The sequence below is a fragment of the Anomaloglossus baeobatrachus genome, chromosome 12 (genome assembly GCF_048569485.1).
Source record: "Anomaloglossus baeobatrachus isolate aAnoBae1 chromosome 12, aAnoBae1.hap1, whole genome shotgun sequence".
Lineage (NCBI taxonomy): Eukaryota > Metazoa > Chordata > Amphibia > Anura > Aromobatidae > Anomaloglossus > Anomaloglossus baeobatrachus.
In genome coordinates, this window is record NC_134364.1 from 19,010,371 (window position 1) to 19,033,857 (window position 23,487).

Consider the following 23,487-nt stretch of genomic DNA (forward strand, 5'->3'; position numbering starts at 1 on the left):
ATAATTCTGCCCCTCTGTACAAGAATATAACTACTATAATACTGCCCCTATGTACAAGAATATAACTGCTATAATACTGCCCCCTATGTACAAGAATATAACTACTATAATACTGCCCCTATGTACAAGAATATAACTGCTATAATACTGCCCCTCTGTACAGATTTGTGATGCAGTATTTTCCTACAAGTTGGCACATAGCACACATCCTGGATCAGGTGAGCGGCCGTCGTACACCGCGTGTTGGGTGGTTGCGGCGCTGACATCTTTTTTCTGCAGTTTTCCTGGGACCAGTGTGAATACGCCCTATACGTGTCTCGCCGCTGTGGGTTCTTTGCTCTCACGGATGAATAGATCTTTTCACAGGGACACGAGGCCTTGGATGACTGCGGATTTATTGTCTACCTTGCAGCTCTGGGAGAGGACAAGCAGAAGTTGCTAATTATATTCCATCCTATGGAGCATTTCTCAGGGATTTAAAGAGTTAACTACTTGGATTAAAAAAAAAAAAAAGTGATCCCACGCACCCCCTGATATTACACCCACCTGGTGACACCTCCCCGATTCTCTGCCCTGCCCTTACCTCTCCATTATACAGGAAAGACAGGTTATCTGCGGAGTGTGGCGCTCAGAGGAGGAGCGCCGCCTAGAGGCCAATGGCCGCATCTGCACAGGGCATTGTGCATGGAGGGGCTGGGGAGAAGGGCCCTTTATCAGCCACTATATAGAAAGTTTGGACTTTTTTTTATAATTTCCTTACTGCACCTGCCGATCCCGAGGGTCCCAGGTCCTGTATATCAGAGCTTTATGGGGGTCCCCTGCTCTTCACATGAATAATTGGGGCGCCAGAAGCCGGAGCTCTGCAGGCTTTTCTCCTAGAATTGTGGACCATACACCTGTCCTTTCATCCAAAGTAGAATCTCCGACAAGATAAGATGGCAGGGACTGTCCTGACTCCTCTGCTTTACAACGCGCCCTCCATTATTTTCAATGAGGTGGGTTATGTTCCTCAGGATTCAGTCAGCACTATAGGTGTTGGAACTGCATTTTCCCTTTATCAGCGTACATTCAATATAGGCCCACCCCACTACCTCTAGAAAGACATAAACCTGCCCTCACTCCCTTCAGAGAAACATAGACCACTCCACTCACTCAAGAAAAAACATAGACCCGACTCAACGTCCTCTAAAAGGGACATAGACCCACCCCCACTTCCTCTAAAGGGACATAGACCCGCCCCCACTTCCTTTAAAGGGACATAGACCCGCCCCCACTTCCTTTAAAGGGACATAGACCCACCCCCACTTCCTCTAAAGGGACATAGACCCGCCCCCACTTCCTCTAAAGGGACATAGACCCGCCCCCACTTCCTCTAAAGGGACATAGACCCACCTCCACTTCCTCTAAAGGGACATAGACCCACCCCCACTTCCCCTAAAGGGACATAGACCCACCCCCACTTCCCCTAAAGGGACATAGACCCACCCCCACTTCCTGTAGAGACAGACCCGCCCTCACTTCCTGTAGAGTGACACAGACCCGCCCCTACTTCCTGTAGAGAGACAGACCCGCCCCCACTTCCTGTAGAGCGACACAGACCCGCCCCCGCTTCCTGTAGAGCGACACAGACCCACCCCCACTTCCTGAGAAGAGACACAGATCCGCCCCCACTTCCTGTAGACAGACCCGCCCACTTCCTGTAGACAGACCCGCCCCCACTTACTGTAGAGACACAGACCCGCCCCCACTTCCTGTAGAGTGACACAGACCCGCCCCCACTTCCTGTAGAGCGACACAGACCCGCTTCCACTTCCTGTAGAGTGACACAGACCCGCCCCCACTTCCTGTAGAGCAACACAGACCCGCCCCCACTTCCTGTAGAGCGACACAGATCTGCCAACACTTCCTGTAGAGCGACACAGACCCGCCCCCGCTTCCTGTAGAGCGACACAGACCCGCCCCCACTTCCTGAGAAGACACACAGATCCGCCCCCACTTCCTGTAGACAGACCCACCTCCTTTTCCTGTAGACAGACTCGCCCCCACTTCCTGTAGAGACACAGACCCGCCCCCACTTCCTGTAGAGACACAGACCCGCCCCCACTTCCTGTGTAGCGGCACAGACCCGCCCCCACTTCCTGTGTAGCGACACAGACCCGCCCTCACTTCCTGTGTAGCGACAAAGACCCGCCCCCACTTCCTGTAAGAGCCACAGCATCATTAGGCTTTGTGCACACGTTACAGATTTCTCTTGGCTTTCAGTGCAGACCCTGTCTCAGACCCTGTCTCCTGTTTTTGCCTCAGACCCTGAGGTGCAGGAGGTGCTGGCGTCTTGTGCACACGTTGCTTATTCTCTTCTTGCAGATTTGGTGCAGATATAAATCTGCAGGAGGTCAATTATTTCAGATTTCAGATTCTAATAAGTGGGAAAAATCTGCATAAGACTCTGTTCACACTAGAAAGAGGATTTTTCTCAAGAAATTTCTTGGGAGTCTGAAAGATTAGCGCACTTGCGGTCAAAAAACGCACCAATAACGCACCGAAACAGCATGTGGTTTTACTGAGTTTTTATGCATTATTATTATTGCATTATCTATGGCAAAAACTGCAGGAACCTGCAGAAAAGAAGTGACTGCTCATTCTTTTTCTCATGAAATTCTGCAGAAAGAATGGTCTTGGGGAAAAAAAAAACGCAGCGTGCGCACGGCTATTTTTGTTTTCCATAGGTTTTGCTGGGAAATGTCTGCAGAAAGGTTACAACCATTTTCTCAAGAAATTTCTGCAGCAAAAACGCGAGACAAAACGCAGTGTGCGCACAGGGCCTTACACAAAAAATATGCGTTTTTTCTACCAAGAAATGCAGAAACGGTGCTGAAATGTCTACACTGAAGACTTCCTGTGAGCACAGCCTCATTGTGTAGAGATGGAAAACCTGTCCAGGAAATGCTCAGATAAACCCGAAATAGAAGCAGCCGCCAAAAAAGGGGCCACTGATCTGATAAACGCCGAAGATGATGAAACTTCTCTGGTGCCTGGAGATAAAGCAACTGCAGAATCGGAAAACTGCTTTAATCTGCCCCCTGGAGGCACAACCCTGCACAGCACCATCAGAGGGTGACCCAGATACTGGAGGCGCAGGCAGGTGCTTTATATGGCGGTATTGGTGTAATGTGTGCCGGATGGAGAACCTCAGCAGTGATCCCTGACTGCAGGGGGCACCCGAAATATCCCACCTAGTGTCATCCACGCTTCCTTATAGCTCAAAATGCAATATATCTATGCAGTGTTCTGCAAAGTGTTAAAAGGTGTCCGCCCTGCTTTACACTGCAGCATTGCTTGTTCAGATTTTCATGTGGAAATGTGCAGAATGATCGCCATATGTCCCCCTGATGGTGTTATCTGCCTGTGTATGGCCTCCTCCCTCCCATGTCTTCCTCTGCATGCCGTCTGTCTGAAATCTGACTCCTTCTCTGCGGCAGATGCTTCCTTCCTGCTGTGTCAGCCTCTTTATTCCTCCGCTCCTTCCTGCTGATACTCTCCCTCCATCTCAGCTTTCCACCTGTTGCCTTTTGTGGCACCGTAATGGGCCCCGGGGCCAGTGATGCGTCCGAGATCAAATCAGAGATAAACTCCTGCTACTTTCTCATCTATTTTTCTGCTACTTGCAATATCTCTGCTTGCTGTCAGTGAATCAGGAACTTTTTATCGAAACCCAGAGGCTAAAATCCTTTTCAGATCGAAATGTTTCTGAGAGCGGAGGAATTTTTACTAAAAAATCCATGGTTCTCAATCGAGACAAGAAGTGGCGCAATCAGGTGCACCAAAAATACCCACAAAATGAGGAAACAACGCACTAAAGAACCTATGCAATATCTATGGCCTGGTGTGAGCAAAGACCGCACCGATACACTGTAACAAACCTTCAGCTCTGGAGAGAGATTTGGGATCGGATAATATTATAATAATATAATATTTATATAGCGCTGTTAATTCCATAGGTCTTTATATACATTGGCAACACTGTCCCCATTGGGGCTCACAATCTAAATTCCCTATCAGTATGTTTTTGGAGTGTGGGAGGAAACCGGAGACCCCGGAGGAAACCCACGCAAACACGGGGAGAACATACAAACTCCTTGCAGATGATGTCCTTGGAGGGCATTGAACCCAGGACCCCAGCGCTGCAAGACTGCAGCGCTAACCACTGAGCTACCACAAGACTGCAGCGCTAACCACTGAGCTACCACAAGACTGCAGCGCTAACCACTGAGCCACCACAAGACTGCAGTGCTAACCACTGAGCTACCACAAGACTGCAGCGCTAACCACTGAGCTACCACAAGACTGCAGCGCAAACCACTGAGCCACCACAAGACTGCAGCGCTAACCACTGAGCCACCACAAGACTGCAGTGCTAACCACTGAGCCACCACAAGACCGCAGTGCTAACCACTGAGCCACCACAAGACTGCAGTGCTAACCACTGAGCCACCACAAGACTGCAGTGCTAACCACTGAGCCACTGTGCCGTATTAGGCTGAGTTCACACATCCAGTAATAAACGGATCTGTTGGCAAAAAAGTTCTGCAAACACAACTTTTTCGTCCGTTGTGAAATAACTGATTTCTGCCGGATCCGTTTCTTTTTTTGGGTTTTTTTTTAACATTGGAGTCTATGGAGAACGAATCCGTTAATGGGTCACTATTTATTAGTTTTTTTGCATTTGCAAAGGATCCGTTGTTTTTCTTACAAATGGAAGATAATTCGCGATCTGTTACCGGATCCGTTCTCCGTAGACTCCAATGTTAAAAAAAAAAACGGATCCGGCAGACTTCATTTTGCCAATGGATCCATGTGAACTCAGCCTGAGGCCCTTTCACACATCAGTTTTTTGCCATCAGCCACAATCCATTTTCTCGATAGATCGACAGATCTGTCGCAGATTGTGGTTAAACTGATGCGACGGATCCGTTTTTTGACAGATCCGACTAGCTGGGGGCTAAATAATAAATTGGAGCATGCTCAGTTAAAAAAAACGGAATCCGTTGCTGGATTCCGTCATTTGACGTATTACGACGGATCCTGCGCCCATAGGCTTCCATTCTACCAAACGACAAATGGTGATGGATCCATCGCTGTCCGTTTTTTCGACGTACACAAAAAACGTTACTGTGGCCGTTGTCGTCGTCCGACAGACAAACATTTTTCGACGGATCCGTTGAACGACGGATGAAACTTGAGACCATCTGTCGCAATCTGTCGCTTAGGCTGCTTTCACACATCAGTTTTTCGCTGTGTGGCACAATCCCGGCAAAATAACTGATGCAATGGATCCGGCGAAAAAACGGATCCATTGCATCAGTTTTTCCATGCGTTCCGTACGGTTTTTGACGGATCCGTTGTGCTACTGAGCATGCGCAGTTCAAAAAAAAATGGATCAGGCGGCCGTATCCGTTTTTTTGCCACATTGTGCCGGATCCGGCGTCCATAGACTTCCATTATAAAACACGCCAGATGGCACCGAGGCAAAAAACGTTCCCCTCAGCATTCCATCCGGCCGCTGCACAATCAAATTTTGCCGGATCCGGCAAAAGCCAGATGCAACGCAAGGCCATGCGGCACCCGCTGCACAATCAAATTTTGCCGGATCCGGCAAAAGCCAGATGCAACGCAAGGCCATGCGGCACAATCCGGCGCTAAGGCAAGTCTATGAGGGAAAGAACGGATCCGGTGGCAATAAACGCTGGAACCGTTCTTTGTGGTGTTTACCGGATTGTGCCGTACGGCGAAAAACGGATGTGTGAAAGCAGCCTAATACAAGTCTATGGGAAAAAAAAAACGGATCCAGTGGCATTAATCGCCGGAACCGTTTGTTTTTTTTTCAAAATTCGACAGATTATGACTGACGGCAAAAAACGGATGTGTGAAAGGGGCCTTAAACTTGTCGCCAACCCTCCAGCTGCGAGATCTATTAGATCGTCGTCCTCTCAATTCACTGACAGCAAGCAGAAATTATGAAAACGGTTTCCATTGTGGCACAGGGGGCTGTGATGAAGCATAAAACTGTTGCAAAATGTTTGAGCAACTCATATTTTTTGCGTTTTTTGGAAACTTTTTGAAAAGGCCGAGCGCACCCGACAAATTCACTATATTGAACGCAGAACGGACGCTTTTTTCTCGGACGCGCGCCGTGAGGACTGGCCTGCAAACGTCAGCCGAGAAGAATCAGCTCCTTGTTATTTTAGGAATGTGCCGAGATTCCACAGCGATTCATCTTTGGTTGTGTAAGAATGGAGACGCGCAGATTTCGTGCTCACGCGTTTCAGGACGCGGATGTGACGCCGGTAATGCGGTGTTCGCTCCTAGGAAGGAGCCGGCTCTCCTGTATCCATAAAAACCCTCCGGATTTATAATGATTGCAGCCCAAACACAATCTTTATTGTTATCTGCAAGGGACCCAGAGCTGCGTTCATCCTGAGCCTCCTGTTTCATGATAACAATTAAACAGCTTCAGTGACAGGCAGAGCAGTAGGAGGGAACTTTGATCATCCTGAGCTTCCAGGTTCATGAATAAGAATAGGACCGACACTCGGGAATGTGCGCAGAAGCGTGGAGATTCCCGGTGACTTTGTGTTGGGTTCCGGAACACAAATATTTATATAAACTGATTCCGGAACTTGAGTGGATCACAAAGTCTTGTATACTGTCTGATGTATATCTGGCTTTGCTCATCCTGAGCCTCCTGGTTCACCGTTTTTGTACTCGGCCGCCCCGGTGGTGCAGCAGAGTACACAATATTTGAGGAAGGCACCGGTAACTTTTCAAGGTCACCAGAGGTCGCCGCTCGTTTCCCATTATCCGCCCCATTACAGCCGGCGGTGGCGCCCGGGATCATTATAAAAGTTGCCTCCGCCATCACGAACCGCCTGTGTCAGTATACTAAAAAAAGCGAGGTTGCCATGGATACAGGCGCCGCTTCCTGCCATTTCTTCGCAAGATTAAATAACAGGCAATTAAGGCGCCGATCAATTTAGACGGCTCCCTGGACGCGTTTTGGATATTTTTATCGCAGACGGTTGTGCCCCAAATGTCCTCATTTGTCAGGAATTCCTTGGAGTTCAACGGCGAGAAAAGCAAACCCAGAAATCTTCCGACTGTCGACCTGGAGATCGGAGGATGCGGCAGATTTAAAGGGAACTGTGGCATGTTATAGGGCAGGAGGAGCCGAGCAGATGGATGTACGTGATCATGGGAAAAGAGTCCCTAAAGCTGCATTTTATTCCCTGAAATCCCTGGAGTCCAGTGGGCGGTCCTACACGGTGATTGACAGTCTCCCCCTGTATAACTGCACATCAATCACTGACTAGTCCCTCCCACTGGACTAATACATACAAGCACCAAGGATCACGCACTGACTCCAAGCTGAGCTTCAGCCAATCTGAGCAAGCAGAGCTGCAGTGTAAAGCACAGCGGAGAGCAGGGGCAGACATTGAAGCCTCTGATGAGCCAAGAGGAAGATTTCAGACTCCAATAGGCTATGCAGCTAAATTGGAGTCACTAGTTGTGAGTAATAGAGCAGGGCTGCAGTGTAAAGTAAGAGGGGTGGGTAGACTCCTGAGACAATGGATGGAATCCATAATACTTCATATGGGATTAGCATTTACTATACATTAAAAATACTGGTCTAAATTCCTTTGATGGTCTAAGGAAGATAGAGTTAATTTTATGTTCCCTGGTGGTCTAGGGTAAGAGAAAAGTAAATAGTAAACTCTCGTGGCCTAGAGTAGAAAGAAGATTTTATTGTAAGATCCCTGGTGGTATAGGGTAAAACAATCACTTGTAGGTTCTCTGTGGGCTACACAAAAAAGTTAATTGTAAGCTCCCTGGTGGTCCAGGATAAAGAAAGGTAATTGTGAGTTCCTGCGTGGGCTATGGTAGAGAAATAGTTAATCGTAAGCTCCCTGGTGGTCTTAGATACACACAGGTACTTTTACGTTCCCTGGAGGTTTAGGAAAGAGAACTAGTAAATTATAAGTTCCTGGTGGTCCAGGATAAAGAGAGGTAATTGTGAGTTCCTGCGTGGTCTATGGTAGAGAAATAGTTAATGGTAAGGTCCCTGGTGGTCCAAGATACACACAGGTACTTTTACGTTCCTTGGAGGCTTAGGAAAGAGAAATAGTAAATTCTAAAGTTCCCTGGTGGTCCAGGATAAAGAAGAAAGGTAATTGTGAGTTCCCTGGTGGTCCAGGATAAAGAAAGGTAATTGTAAGTTCCTGGTGGTCCAGGATAAAGAAATGTAATTGTAAGTTCCTCCATGGTCTAAGGTAAATAAATAGTTAATTGTAAGGTCCCTGGTGGTCCAGGATACATACAGGTACGTTTAATTTCCCAGGAGGTCTAGAATAGAGAAATAGTAAATTGTACGCTCCCTGGTGGTCTAGGGTAGAGAAATACAGTCCTTGAGACTGAAATTGCAAAAGCAATAAGAAAATAATGAAATGATAGAAATCACAGGATTGTTAGACGATAATAATATGCACATGATGAAAAAAATGTAAACAAAAGTTTCCTAACATCTTGATTTATTCAGCATGGAGTATGAGCGCCACGTGCAGAAATCCTGACACTCCCAGCCTCGGCTGCTAACGGTGAGGGTATTAATGGTTGTCTGAGGAAGGTTCTGCATTGAAAGGTAAAAAAAATGAAAAATTGAAAGATTCCTGGTGGGCTAGAGGAGATAAATAACTGATTTTAAGTTCTTATAGTTAACTGTATGTTTCCTGGTGGCCTAGGGCAATGCTTCTGAAAGTCTGAGGCTGGAATCTCAGCGAGTCTTCCTCCTGTTGACGAGGTGCAGGTAATATTCATAAAGGTGATCGCACGTTGCACAGTGGGTTCTGACTGGCCCTATCATCATTTGTTTTGTATTTTTTCATGATATTAGATTGTGATGAGGAGACAGAAGATTTGAGATTTCTTATTTTCATATAAACTTCCACTACAGATGATGAGGCCTCCGTCTGCCTTGTGAAGTACCAACTAAAAAAGTTTGAGAAGTCCTGGTCCAAGGTAAAGAAAGAGTTAATTTTAAATTCATTGGTGGTGTAGGGTAGAAGAAGATTCCATAGATTTTTAACAAAAAATAAAAAGTTAACTTTAAGTTCCCTGGTGGTCTAGGGTGGAGATACAATTAATTGTAATTTTTTTTTCTGGGGTAGAGAAAAAAAAACAGTAAGGTCCCTGGTGGTGCAGGGCAGAGAAAGAGTTCTGTGTAAATGTCCTGGTAGTTTGAAGAGAAATAGTTAACTGTAAGTTCCCTAATGGTATATAGTAAAGAGAAAGTCATACGTTCCCTGGTGGTCTAGAATTGAATACCAGTTAATTATACATTCTTTGGTGGTCTAGGGTAGAGATACACTAATTGTAATTTTTTTCTGGGGTAGAGAAAAAGTTAATTGTAGGGTCCCTGGTGGTCTAGGGTACAGAAAGAGTTAATTGTATTTTTCCTGCAAGATTGAAGTAGAGAAACTGGAAGTTACTTAATGTTATATGATAAAGATAAAGGTAGTTACAAATTCCCTGGTGGTCTAGAGATGAGTAAGAGTTAATTATATATTCCCCAATGGTCTAGGGTAGAGATACACTTAATTGTAATTTTTTATAGGGTAGAGAAAAAGTTAAATTGTAGGGTCCCTGGTGGTCTAGGGTACACAAAGAATTCACTGTAAATTTCCTTATAGTTTGAAGTAGAAGAATAGCTAACTGTATGTTCCCTAATGGTATATGGTAAAGATAACGTTAGTTACAAATTCCCTGGTAGTCTAGAGTTCAGTAAGAGTTTATTATACATTCCCTGGTGGTCTAGGGTAGAGACACAATTGTATTTTTTTTTCTGGGGTACAGAAAACGTTAATTGTAAGGTCCCTGGTGGTATATGGTAAATATAAAGTTAGTTACAAACTCCCTGGTGGTCTACAGTTGAGTAAGAGTTTATTATACATTCTCTGGTGGTCTAGTGTAGAGATACACTTAACTTTTCTCTACTGCAGACAAACTAATAATTAAGTGTATCTCTACACTAGACCACCAGGGAATGTATAATAAACTCTTACTCAACTGCAGACCACCAGGGAATGTATAATAAACTCTTACTCAACTGCAGACCACCAGGGAATGTATAATAAACTCTTACTCAACTGCAGACCACCAGGGAATGTATAATAAACTCTTACTCAACTGCAGACCACCAGGGAATGTAAAATAAACTCTTACTCAACTGCAGACCACCAGGGAATGTATAATAAACTGTTACTGAACTCTAGACCACCAGGGAATGTATAATAAACTGTTACTGAACTCTAGACCACCAGGGAATGTATAATAAACTCTTACCGAACTCTAGACGACCAGGGAATGTGTAATAAACTCTTACCGAACTCTAGACCACCAGGGAATGTATAATAAACTCTTACTGAACTCTAGACCACCAGGGAATGTATAATAAACTCTTACTGAACTCTAGACCACCAGGGAATTTGTAACTAACTTTATCTTTACCATATACAACCAGGGACCTTACAATTAGCTATTTCTCTATTTCAAACTACCAGGACATTTACAATAAGCTCTTTCTATACCCTAGACCACCAGGGACCCTACAATTAACTTTTCTCTACTGCAGAAAAACTAACAATTAATTGTAGGGTCCCTGGTCGTCTAGGGTATAGAAAGAGCTTATTGTAAATGTCCTGGTAGTTTGAAATAGAGAAATAGCTAATTGTAAGTTCCTAATGGTATATGGTAAAGATAAAGTTAGTTACAAACTCCCTGGTGGTCTAGAGTTCAGTAAGAGTTTATTATACATTCCCTGGTGGTCTAGAGTAAAGAGAGTTAATACTAGCTTCCATGGAGGTCTTAACATTAGATGAACAGTGACCATAACAGCATATTTTGGAACGATGTGCGACCCATCTAATGCTTATAGGGGGAGGGGTCCTAACTGTGACAAAAGGAGAGATATTGGGATAAGAAGGATCGGGGAGCTGGATTTCGACATGTCCAATCTTTTGTGTTCTGACATGGGCCTAGTTTCTAATCCCAATTGAGAACACACATGCCCGGCAGAGCTTTAGCTTCCCTGGTGGTCTAGAGTATGGAAGGGATCAGTGGTAAATGTCTAGAGAAGTTGGACTGGGGCATATTATGTATAGGATTGGCTGGTTCAGAGTTTCTGAATATAATAACCCAGCAGGACTGAGTGTGCTTCAGCTTCATAGGAGCGGACTGACCCCCTGGGAGCTGGGCTCATACATTGCATGTGACAGTCCCTGGAAATCACTCATCAGCTATAGGAGTCATGTGAGCCAACTCAGTGAGCGGAGCGATTCCAGCGGCTGCAGAGCATCTCCGCAATCAAGCGCAGACATTGCAGCGCTCACTGAGCCAATCATTGCATCAGCTGCAGCACTGCCCTGCACACGAGGCCCCGAGGCATCCCCCCGAGAAATCCTCCCGGGGGCCCGCATGATGAAATAAAAGGCCATTTCTCCAGAAACGACACAATGGCGGCCATGCTGCAGATTAACCCTCTAACGACTATTAATGAGCCCTTATTTTATAAATCCCACCAAGGACACCATCTGCAAGGAGTTTGTATGTTCTCCCCGTGTTTGCGTGGGTTTCCTCCGGGTACTCCGGTTTCCTCCCACACTCCAAAGACATACAGATAGGGACTTTAGATTGTGAGCCCCAATGGGGACAGTATTGCAAATGTATGTAAAGTGCTGTGGAATTAATAGCGCTATATAAATGAATAAAATTATTATTATTATTATTATTATTATTATTATATATATATATATATACACACATTTTTATATATATATATATATATATATGAAGTTACCCAGTTACCCGTTTTACCGACCCCTGAATAGCAAATAATAGGTAGTAATGTCTCCGCTATCCATATAACTGCATATTGGGACACGCAGGGGAATTAAGGGTTAACTTTCAGAACTCTTGGAGTGTAAGACACGCTGAGAGTTGTAGTTCCACAAAAGCTTGGGAGCCAAAGAATATAGATCAGTTGCTTGGATAATAAAGAGTTAACAGCACGGCTCCTATTAAAGTAAACCTAGCACAATGGTGAAGACAACGACATATCAATGCCCCCCCCCTCACCTAAGAGACGCTGACAGACACTGGTGGTCTCACTGTTACCATAGAGATGGAGTCTATAGGAAAGTACACCAAAAATCATTGAGTGAAGAAAATAAACTTCATAGGGGCAGTATTATAGCAGTTATATTATTGTATATAGGGGGAGTATTATAGCAGTTATATTCTTGTACATAGGGGCAGCATTATAGTAGTTATATTCTTGTACATAGGGGCAGTATTATAGTAGTTATATTCTTGTACATAGGGGCAGTATTATAGTAGTTATATTCTTGTATATAGCAGTATTATAGTAGTTATATTCTTGTACATAGGGGCAGTATTATAGTAGTTATATTCTTGTACATAGGGGCAGTATTATAGTAGTTATATTCTTGTACATAGGGGGCAGTATTATAGTAGTAATATTCTTGTACATCGGGGCAGTATTATAGTAGTTATATTCTTGTACATAAGGGCAGTATTATAGTAGTTATATTCTTGTACATAGGGGGCAGTATTATAGTAGTAATATTCTTGTACATCGGAGCAGTATTATAGTAGTTATATTCTTGTACATAAGGGCAGTATTATAGTAGTTATATTCTTGTATATAGGGGGCAGTATTATAGTAGTTATATTCTTGTACATAGGGGCAGTATTATAGTAGTTATATTCTTGTACATAGGAGCAGTATTATAGTACTTATATTCTTGTATATAGGGGCAGTATTATAGTAGTTATATTCTTGTACATAGGGGCAGTATTATAGTAGTTATATTCTTGTACATAAGGGGCAGTATTATAGTAGTTATATTCTTGTACATAGGGGGCAGTATTATAGTAGTTATATTCTTGTATATAGGGGCAGTATTATAGTAATTATATTCTTGTACATAGGAGCAGTATTATAGTAGTTATATTCTTGTATATAGGGGCAGTATTATAGTAATTATATTCTTGTACATAGGAGCAGTATTATAGTAGTTATATTCTTGTACATAGGGGCAGTATTATAGTAGTTATATTCTTGTACATAGGGGGCAGTATTATAGTAGTTATATTCTTGTACATAGGGGCAGTATTATAGTAGTTATATTCTTGTACATATTTTATTATATATTTATTTATTATATAAATACCGCCACATCCATCTAGATGTGTTGTGCTTTCCTGCTACCTTCAACCTGAAATGTCCTGTTTCTATGGTTACCAGCCAATCCAAAAAGAAAGTTTATTTTTAGTTGGTGAACACGTCGTCCTCCGGATTTCACTCTTGTACTCTCTCGTTTCCTCCCACATCTGATGCAGAGTCCGCTCCGCGCCGGCGTCTGACTCAACTGTTCCTGCAGAGCACGAGGCGCAGGACGGACGCTGCTCTGCACACAGTAAACTACACACAAAGAATCTGGGGGAAAGGTGAATCCCTGCACACCTGAGGATGAAAGAACCTCACAATTGTGCCATGCATTTGTATTCAGCCCCTGTGGTCTGATTTCCTAAATGAAATCCTGAGTGACCAGTCGCCTCCAGAAGTCATATAATTAGTACGTTGAGTCCACCTGGGTGTGATTTCTTCTCACTATAACCACAGCTGTTATCTGAAGGCTTCAGAGGTTTGTGTGAGAACATCAGGGATCAAACAGCATCGAGAAAACCAAGGAACTCACCGGACAAGTCAGGGATAAAGAGAAAAGTAAAGCAGGGTTAGGTTATAGAAAATAGCCCAAGCTCTGCACATCTCACAGAGCAGTGTACAATCCATCATCCAAAAATGGAACGAGTACAGCACAACTGCACACCTAGAAGTCCGATGGAAACCTAACAACACACATCACCCTGAAAACACCATCCCCACTGTCACACATGGTGGAGGCAACATCCTGCTGTGGGGAGGCTTTTCTTCAGCAGAGGCAGGGAAGCTGGTCAGATCTGATAAGAAGACGAAGATAAATACTGTCACGCTCCCCGGGTCCTTGGCTTCCCTCCCCGGGTCCTCTGCTCCGCTCCCCGGGTCCTCAGCCCCGCTCCCTGGCTCACCTGCCACGCTCCCCGCTCTCCAGCCTCCGGTCCCCGTCCTTCCCAGGCCCCCTGGTCCCCGATCGCGGCGCCCGACGGCTTCCCAGGCCCTGGCCGGCTCCCCTGCGTCCTCTTCTCAGCCTCCTTCCCTGGCTTCTGGCACCCGGGCTGCGCGCATGCGCATTAGGGCGCGCGCGCGGTCACTGACCCTTTCTTAAAGGGCCAGCGTCCATTAACAGGTAATGAGGCTAATCAGGTACAGGGTATAAAGGGGTGTATTGTCCAAGGGGGCGGGGCCTGATCTTCGTGTTCCCTAAGCTAGGAGTCAGGTCTCCTGGTGTTTCAGTGCGTGTACTCACCTATCTCTCTTTGTAGAGCCGTGCTTGCTTCGCCATCCAGTCTGCCGTATCCTGAACCCCGAACGCTGTCCTTCTGCCATCCTGACAGTCCGCACCATCTCGGATCCCTGCGGTGACCCGTCATCTTGCTCCCAAGGTTCCGGACCCCGCCTGACATCATCTCGGCTTCCGAACCTGAGCTGCGTCACCCGGACTACCACCCGTAACTCCGTGGTCCCAGGGACTTCTCCGCTATTCCCGTGTGCAAGGACTGTTCTGCTGTTTCTAGTGTTCCAGCTGCCGGACTCTTTCCTACCATCTAGGAGTTCGGTCCAGTGGATCCACCTCCTGGGCCTGCCCGCACACCTGGCCGTGACAGTAAGATCAGGCCATGGATCCCGCTGCAGCACTAGCGGCCTTGCAAGAGGAACTCCAACGCCAGCGTGAAGTCCAGACCCGCATGCTGAACTTCATGACTTCCGTGGACACCCGCCTGACCACGCTACAAGCGGCAGTCACGTCTACAACATCCCAAGCCGCCACTAGTCAAGCCACGTCCCCCGCTCCCGTGGCCGCTTCTTCGGATGCTTCCAGACTGCGTTTGGCCTCACCACCCCGGTACGCCGGAGATCCCAAGACCTGCAGGGGGTTTATAAACCAATGCTCCCTCCACTTCACGCAGCTGCCACATCTGTTTGCCTCCGACCAAGCCAAGGTCGCCTTCATCATGTCTCACCTGGAGGGCGAGGCACTGGCGTGGATGAACCCGTTGTGGGAGAAGGAGGACCCTATGACCAAGGATCTCCAAGAGTTCCTGCAGGCCTTCCGCAGCACCTTTGACGAGCCGGGACGCGCCTCTGCGTCTGCTTCATCCCTCCTCCGCTTACGTCAAGGAACACTGACGGTGGGCCAATACGCCATCCGTTTCCGCACGTTGGCTTCTGAACTCGGGTGGAATAATGAGGCCCTAACAGCCGCCTTCTGGGAAGGACTCTCGAGTCGCATCAAAGATGAGTTGGCGGGTCGTGACGTGCCCTCCACCCTAGATGCCCTGATTGCCCTAGCAACTCGAGTGGACATTCGTTTTCAGGAGCGCTCCAAAGAGCTGTCTCGGGAGAGACGTCCGGTACGGCATTCCCCTCCTCCACAGAAGTCCTCCGTATCGCAGTCATCAACAGCTGGGATTCCCGTCCAAGAGCCCATGCAGATCGACCGAGTACGGCAATCTGAACAACGTCGAGCAGAGCGGCTCGCCAAGGGCCTCTGCTTTTACTGCGGAGAGGACACTCACCTCCTACGCTCCTGTCCGGAAAGGCCGGGAAACTCCAAAGCCTAGGGTTGGTAGGAGAGGCCACCCTAGGTGCTGGGACTCTCTCAGACCCGGTTATGTGGACTGTGCAAGTGTCAACGGGAGAGACGCGCTTCACGGCTGAGGCATACCTCGACTCTGGAGCAGCAGGCAATTTCATCCAGCAGGCCACGGTGGACAAGTACCAGCTGCCTGTTACTCTACTCGAGAAGCCCCTAGTGATTGCCTCTGTGGATGGGAGACCCCTCTCTGATACCATCTCCTGGGTCACCAGACCGGTCGAACTACGTATCGGTGCCCTGCACACCGAGAACATCACTCTCTACGTCCTTCCACACATGTCCCATCAAATCCTGCTGGGACTTCCCTGGTTGCAGACACACGAACCATCAGTCAGCTGGGGTACTGGCGAAATCACCCGATGGGGTTCTGCTTGTCATGAGAAGTGTCTGAAGCCCATACAACCTATCCGACGACCTCCGGTTCCAGAGAACCTACCGGAACTGCCCTCGGCCTATTGGTCCTTCGCAGACGTTTTTGACAAGAAGGAGTCTGAGGTACTTCCGCCACACCGTCCCTACGATTGTGCCATCGACCTGCTCCCAGGAACAACACCACCTCGAGGACGGATATATCCGTTGTCTCCGGCCGAAACCAGGGCCATGTCTACCTACATCACAGAGAGCCTGGCAAAAGGATTCATCCGGAGATCCTCCTCTCCTGCGGGAGCAGGCTTCTTCTTCGTGAAGAAGAAAGAGGGTGACCTACGCCCATGCATCGACTACCGGGGTCTGAATCAGATCACCGTAAAAAACAAGTACCCTCTGCCGCTCATCCCCGAATTGTTCGACCGGCTCAGGGGAGCCCGTGTGTTCACCAAGCTGGATCTTCGGGGTGCCTACAACCTAGTTCGTATCCGCTCTGGGGACGAATGGAAGACCGCGTTTAATACTCGCGATGGGCACTATGAATACTGCGTGATGCCCTTCGGCCTGTGTAACGCACCAGCTGTCTTCCAAGAATTGGTGAACGACATATTCCGGGACCTCCTCTACGTCTGTGTCGTAGTTTATCTGGATGACATCCTTATCTTCTCTCCGGACCTCCAGACCCATAGAGAGAACGTACAGCTGGTTCTGCAAAGACTGAGGGAGAATCGTCTTTACGCCAAATATGAGAAATGCGTCTTTGAGCAGTCTTCTCTCCCTTTCCTGGGATACATCATATCGGGCACTGGACTGCAGATGGATCCAAAGAAGGTCTCCTCCATACTCAACTGGCCTCCTCCTTCTGGACTGAAGGCAATCCAACGGTTCCTGGGATTCGCCAACTACTACCGCCAGTTTATCCCTCACTTCTCTGCCCTGACTGCTCCTCTCTCCGCTTTGACCAAAAAGGAGGCTAATCCAAAGGACTGGTCACCTGCAGCCGACGCCGCGTTTTGCTCCCTGAAGCGAGCATTTGCCTCCGCTCCTGTACTCCACCGTCCGGAGTTAAACCGCCAGTTCACCTTGGAAGTGGATGCCTCCTCCTCGGGAGCTGGAGCAGTGCTCATGCAGAAATCCGCCTCCGGCAAGATGGTGACTTGCGGTTTCTTCTCCAAGAGCTTCTCAGCGCCGGAACGTAATTACACCATCGGTGACCGAGAACTATTGGCGGTCAAACTGGCTCTGGAGGAGTGGCGCTACCTCCTGGAAGGAGCAGTGTACCCCGTGATTATCTACACGGACCACAAGAACCTGGAATACCTGCGGTCCGCTCAGCGACTGAACCCACGGCAAGCCAGGTGGTCCTTATTCTTTGCCAGGTTTGACTTCCAGCTCCATTTCAGACCCGCGGACAAGAATGTACGCGCTGATGCCTTGTCTAGGTCTTTCGTGCCCATGGAGCAGGAGGAAGAGACTACCCAACCTATCATCTCTCCTAGCAAGATTATTCCGGTGGCCCCTGTCACTCTGGCCCAGATACCGCCCGGAAAGACCTACGTCTCTGAAACTGACAGGCAAAAAGTGTTACACTGGGGTCATGCCTCCAAAACAGCCGGTCATGCAGGCCAGAAGAGAACATGGGGTGCGATTGTACGCCATTACTGGTGGCCATCCCTTCGCACGGACGTCGCTGCTTATGTCTCTGCCTGCTCCTCTTGTGCCAGGAACAAGACGCCCAAACACCTGCCCTATGGCCGTCTTCTGCCTCTGCCTATACCCTCAGTTCCGTGGCAACACATAGCGATGGATTTTATTACGGACTTGCCATTATCCTCCGGACACACAGTCATATGGGTCGTGGTGGACCGGTTCTCCAAAATGGCTCACTTCGTCCCTATGGCCGGACTGCCCTCTGCTCAGGAACTCGCGGAAGCCTATATACATCACATCTTCCGCTTGCACGGCTTTCCGTCCCACATCGTGTCCGACAGAGGAACTCAGTTCACCTCCCGCTTCTGGAGGGCGCTCTGCAAGCATCTGGGAGTAACTCTGGACTTTTCTTCCGCATACCATCCTCAGTCTAATGGCCAAGTGGAGAGGGTCAATCAAATCTTGACATCCTTCTTACGTCACTATGTCAACGCCCATCACGACGACTGGTCCACGCTTCTGCCTTGGGCTGAATTCTCACATAACCACCATATCAGTGAGTCGTCCTCCAAATCTCCCTTCCATGTCGTTTACGGACTACAGCCCTCCGTTCCATTGCCTATATCCCCTTCTTCGGATGTCCCTGCGGCTGATACTGTAGCCCGTGACTTCGCTACCATTTGGGACTCTGTCAAGGCGTCCCTTGGACGCGCTTCCCAGCGGATGAAGAAACACGCTGACAAGAGGCGTCTGGACCCTCCGTGTTTCTCTCCTGGTGACCTGGTTTGGCTTGCTTCCCAGTACATCCGATTGAAGATACCTTCCTACAAGCTGGGTCCTCGCTACATCGGGCCGTTTAAGGTCCTCAGCAAGATCAATGAGGTCTCCTACAAGCTACAGCTCCCGACCACGATGAGGATTCCCAACTCTTTCCACGTCTCCCTGCTCAAGCCGGTCGTCCTTGGTCCCTTCTCCGCTGCTGCCTGTCCGGCTCCTCCACCTATTGCCGATGACGACATCTATGCGGTAAGGGATATCGTGGCCATGAAGACCGTACGAGGTCGACAGTTCTTCCTGGTGGACTGGGAAGGGTATGGTCCTGAGGATAGGTCCTGGGAGCCCAGGGAGAACGTGGGCACTCCTCTGATCCGTGCCTTCATGTCCCGGTTGCGGGGAGGGGGGCGTGGGGGGGGGGGGGTACTGTCACGCTCCCCGGGTCCTTGGCTTCCCTCCCCGGGTCCTCTGCTCCGCTCCCCGGGTCCTCAGCCCCGCTCCCCGGCTCACCTGCCACGCTCCCCGCTCTCCAGCCTCCGGTCCCCGTCCTTCCCAGGCCCCCTGGTCCCCGATCGCGGCGCCCGACGGCTTCCCAGGCCCTGGCCGGCTCCCCTGCGTCCTCTTCTCAGCCTCCTTCCCTGGCTTCTGGCACCCGGGCTGCGCGCATGCGCATTAGGGCGCGCGCGCGGTCACTGACCCTTTCTTAAAGGGCCAGCGTCCATTAACAGGTAATGAGGCTAATCAGGTACAGGGTATAAAGGGGTGTATTGTCCAAGGGCAGGGCCGGCGTCAGCACCCGGCATACCCGGGCAAATGCCGGGGCCCTGGAGAGCCGGGGGGGCCCACTCGGCCTCGTCAGCTCTGGTGCACCTTGGCCGGGGCACACTCTCCTTAGTTCTGCGGTCCCCGGGCGAGTTCCGGGGACCGCAGTCCTCGGCAGGAATCTGCGGCGCCGTCTCTTTAAGGCGCGCAGACTTCCTGGTTTGAACTTCATCTGTGGGCGGAGCTACAGACCGGCATCCTGCTCAGTCCCACAGATGAGAGTTGCAGTGCCAGCCAGCGACCCCCAGCACAGCGTGTCCCTCCGGCGCTGTGTGGGCCCCCTCTCCACCGTGACCTGAGCGGTATGTGCCCTCCCCAACCCCGATTTATGCCCCCCCCCGGAGCCGCGCATGTCTGTCTCTGTCTGTATGTAGCAGAGCTAGGTGTGTATGTATATAGCAGAGCTAGGTGTGTATGTATATAGCAGAGCTATGTGTGTCTGTATATAGCAGAGCTATGTGTGTATGTATATAGCAGAGCTATGTGTGTATGTATATAGCAGAGCTAGGTGTGTATGTATATAGCAGAGCTATGTGTGTCTGTATATAGCAGAGCTATGTGTGTATGTATATAGCAGAGCTATGTGTGTATGTATATAGCAGAGCTATGTGTGTCTGTATATAGCAGAGCTATGTGTGTATGTATATAGCAGAGCTAGGTGTGTATGTATATAGCAGAGCTATGTGTGTATGTATATAGCAGAGCTATGTGTGTCTGTATATAGCAGAGCTAGGTGTGTATGTATATAGCAGAGCTATGTGTGTATGTATATAGCAGAGCTAGGTGTGTATGTATATAGCAGAGCTAGGTGTGTATGTATATAGCAGAGCTATGTGTGTCTGTATATAGCAGAGCTAGGTGTGTATGTATATAGCAGAGCTATGTGTGCATGTATATAGCAGAGCTAGGTGTGTATGTATATAGCAGAGCTAGGTGTGTATGTATATAGCAGAGCCATGTGTGTATGTATATAGCAGAGCTATGTGTGCATGTATATAGCAGAGCTATGTGTGTATGTATATAGCAGAGCTATGTGTGTATGTATATAGCAGAGCTAGGTGTGTATGTATATAGCAGAGCTAGGTGTGCATGTATATAGCAGAGCTATGTGTGTATGTATATAGCACAGCTATGTGTGCATGTATATAGCAGAGCTAGGTGTGTATGTATATAGCAGAGCTAGGTGTGTCTGTATATAGCAGAGCTATGTGTGTATGTATATAGCAGAGCTATGTGTGTCTGTATATAGCAGAGCTATGTGTGTATGTATATAGCAGAGCTATGTGTGTATGTATATAGCAGAGCTATGTGTGTATGTATATAGCAGAGCTATGTGTGTATGTATATAGCAGAGCTATGTGTGTCTGTATATAGCAGAGCTATGTGTGTATGTATATAGCAGAGCTAGGTGTGTATGTATATAGCAGAGCTATGTGTGTATGTATATAGCAGAGCTATGTGTGTCTGTATATAGCAGAGCTATGTGTGTATGTATATAGCAGAGCTAGGTGTGTATGTATATAGCAGAGCTATGTGTGTATGTATATAGCAGAGCTAGGTGTGTATGTATATAGCAGAGCTATGTGTGTATGTATATAGCAGAGCTAGGTGTGTCTGTATATAGCAGAGCTATGTGTGTATGTATATAGCAGAGCTATGTGTGTCTGTATATAGCAGAGCTATGTGTGTATGTATATAGCAGAGCTAGGTGTGTATGTATATAGCAGAGCTATGTGTGTATGTATATAGCAGAGCTATGTGTGTCTGTATATAGCAGAGCTAGGTGTGTATGTATATAGCAGAGCTATGTGTGTATGTATATAGCAGAGCTAGGTGTGTATGTATATAGCAGAGCTATGTGTGTATGTATATAGCAGAGCTATGTGTGTATGTATATAGCAGAGCTAGGTGTGTATGTATATAGCAGAGCTATGTGTGTATGTATATAGCAGAGCTATGTGTGTCTGTATATAGCAGAGCTATGTGTGTATGTATATAGCAGAGCTAGGTGTGTATGTATATAGCAGAGCTATGTGTGTATGTATATAGCAGAGCTATGTGTGTCTGTATATAGCAGAGCTAGGTGTGTATGTATATAGCAGAGCTATGTGTGTATGTATATAGCAGAGCTAGGTGTGTATGTATATAGCAGAGCTATGTGTGTATGTATATAGCAGAGCTAGGTGTGTATGTATATAGCAGAGCTAGGTGTGTATGTATATAGCAGAGCTAGGTGTGTATGTATATAGCAGAGCTATGTGTGTCTGTATATAGCAGAGCTAGGTGTGTATGTATATAGCAGAGCTATGTGTGTATGTATATAGCAGAGCTATGTGTGTATGTATATAGCAGAGCTATGTGTGTATGTATATAGCAGAGCTATGTGTGTATGTATATAGCAGAGCTATGTGTGTATGTATATAGCAGAGCTAGGTGTGTCTGTATATAGCAGAGCTAGGTGTGTATGTATATAGCAGAGCTATGTGTGTATGTATATAGCAGAGCTAGGTGTGTATGTATATAGCAGAGCTAGGTGTGTATGTATATAGCAGAGCTATGTGTGTATGTATATAGCAGAGCTATGTGTGTATGTATATAGCAGAGCTAGGTGTGTATGTATATAGCAGAGCTATGTGTGTATGTATATAGCAGAGCTATGTGTGTCTGTATATAGCAGAGCTAGGTGTGTATGTATATAGCAGAGCTAGGTGTGTATGTATATAGCAGAGCTATGTGTGTATGTATATAGCAGAGCTATGTGTGTCTGTATATAGCAGAGCTAGGTGTGTATGTATATAGCAGAGCTATGTGTGTATGTATATAGCAGAGCTAGGTGTGTATGTATATAGCAGAGCTAGGTGTGTATGTATATAGCAGAGCTAGGTGTGTATGTATATAGCAGAGCTAGGTGTGTATGTATATAGCAGAGCTATGTGTGTATGTATATAGCAGAGCTAGGTGTGTATGTATATAGCAGAGCTATGTGTGTATGTATATAGCAGAGCTAGGTGTGTATGTATATAGCAGAGCTATGTGTGTATGTATATAGCAGAGCTATGTGTGTATGTACATAACAGAGCTATGTGTGTCTGTATATAGCAAAGCTAGGTGTGTATGTATATAGCAGAGCTATGTGTGTATGTATATAGCAGAGCTAGGTGTGTATGTATATAGCAGAGCTATGTGTGTATGTATATAGCAGAGCTATGTGTGTCTGTATATAGCAAAGCTAGGTGTGTATGTATATAGCAGAGCTAGGTGTGTATGTATATAGCAGAGCTATGTGTGTATGTATATAGCAGAGCTATGTGTGTCTGTATATAGCAGAGCTAGGTGTGTATGTATATAGCAGAGCTATGTGTGCATGTATATAGCAGAGCTATGTGTGCATGTATATAGCAGAGCTATGTGTGCATGTATATAGCAGAGCTATGTGTGTATGTATATAGCAGAGCTATGTGTGTATGTATATAGCAGAGCTATGTGTGTATGTATATAGCAGAGCTATGTGTGTATGTATATAGCAGAGCTATGTGTGTATGTATATAGCAGAGCTAGGTGTGTATGTACATAGCAGAGCTAGGTGTGTATGTATATAGCAGAGCTATGTGTGTATGTATATAGCAGAGCTATGTGTGTATGTATATAGCAGAGCTATGTGTGTATGTATATAGCAGAGCTAGGTGTGTATGTATATAGCAGAGCTATGTGTGTATGTATATAGCAGAGCTATGTGTGTATGTATATAGCAGAGCTATGTGTGTATGTATATAGCAGAGCTAGGTGTGTATGTATATAGCAGAGCTATGTGTGTATGTATATAGCAGAGCTAGGTGTGTATGTATATAGCAGAGCTAGGTGTGTATGTATATAGCAGAGCTAGGTGTGTATGTATATAGCAGAGCTATGTGTGTATGTATATAGCAGAGCTATGTGTGCATGTATATAGCAGAGCTATGTGTGCATGTATATAGCAGAGCTATGTGTG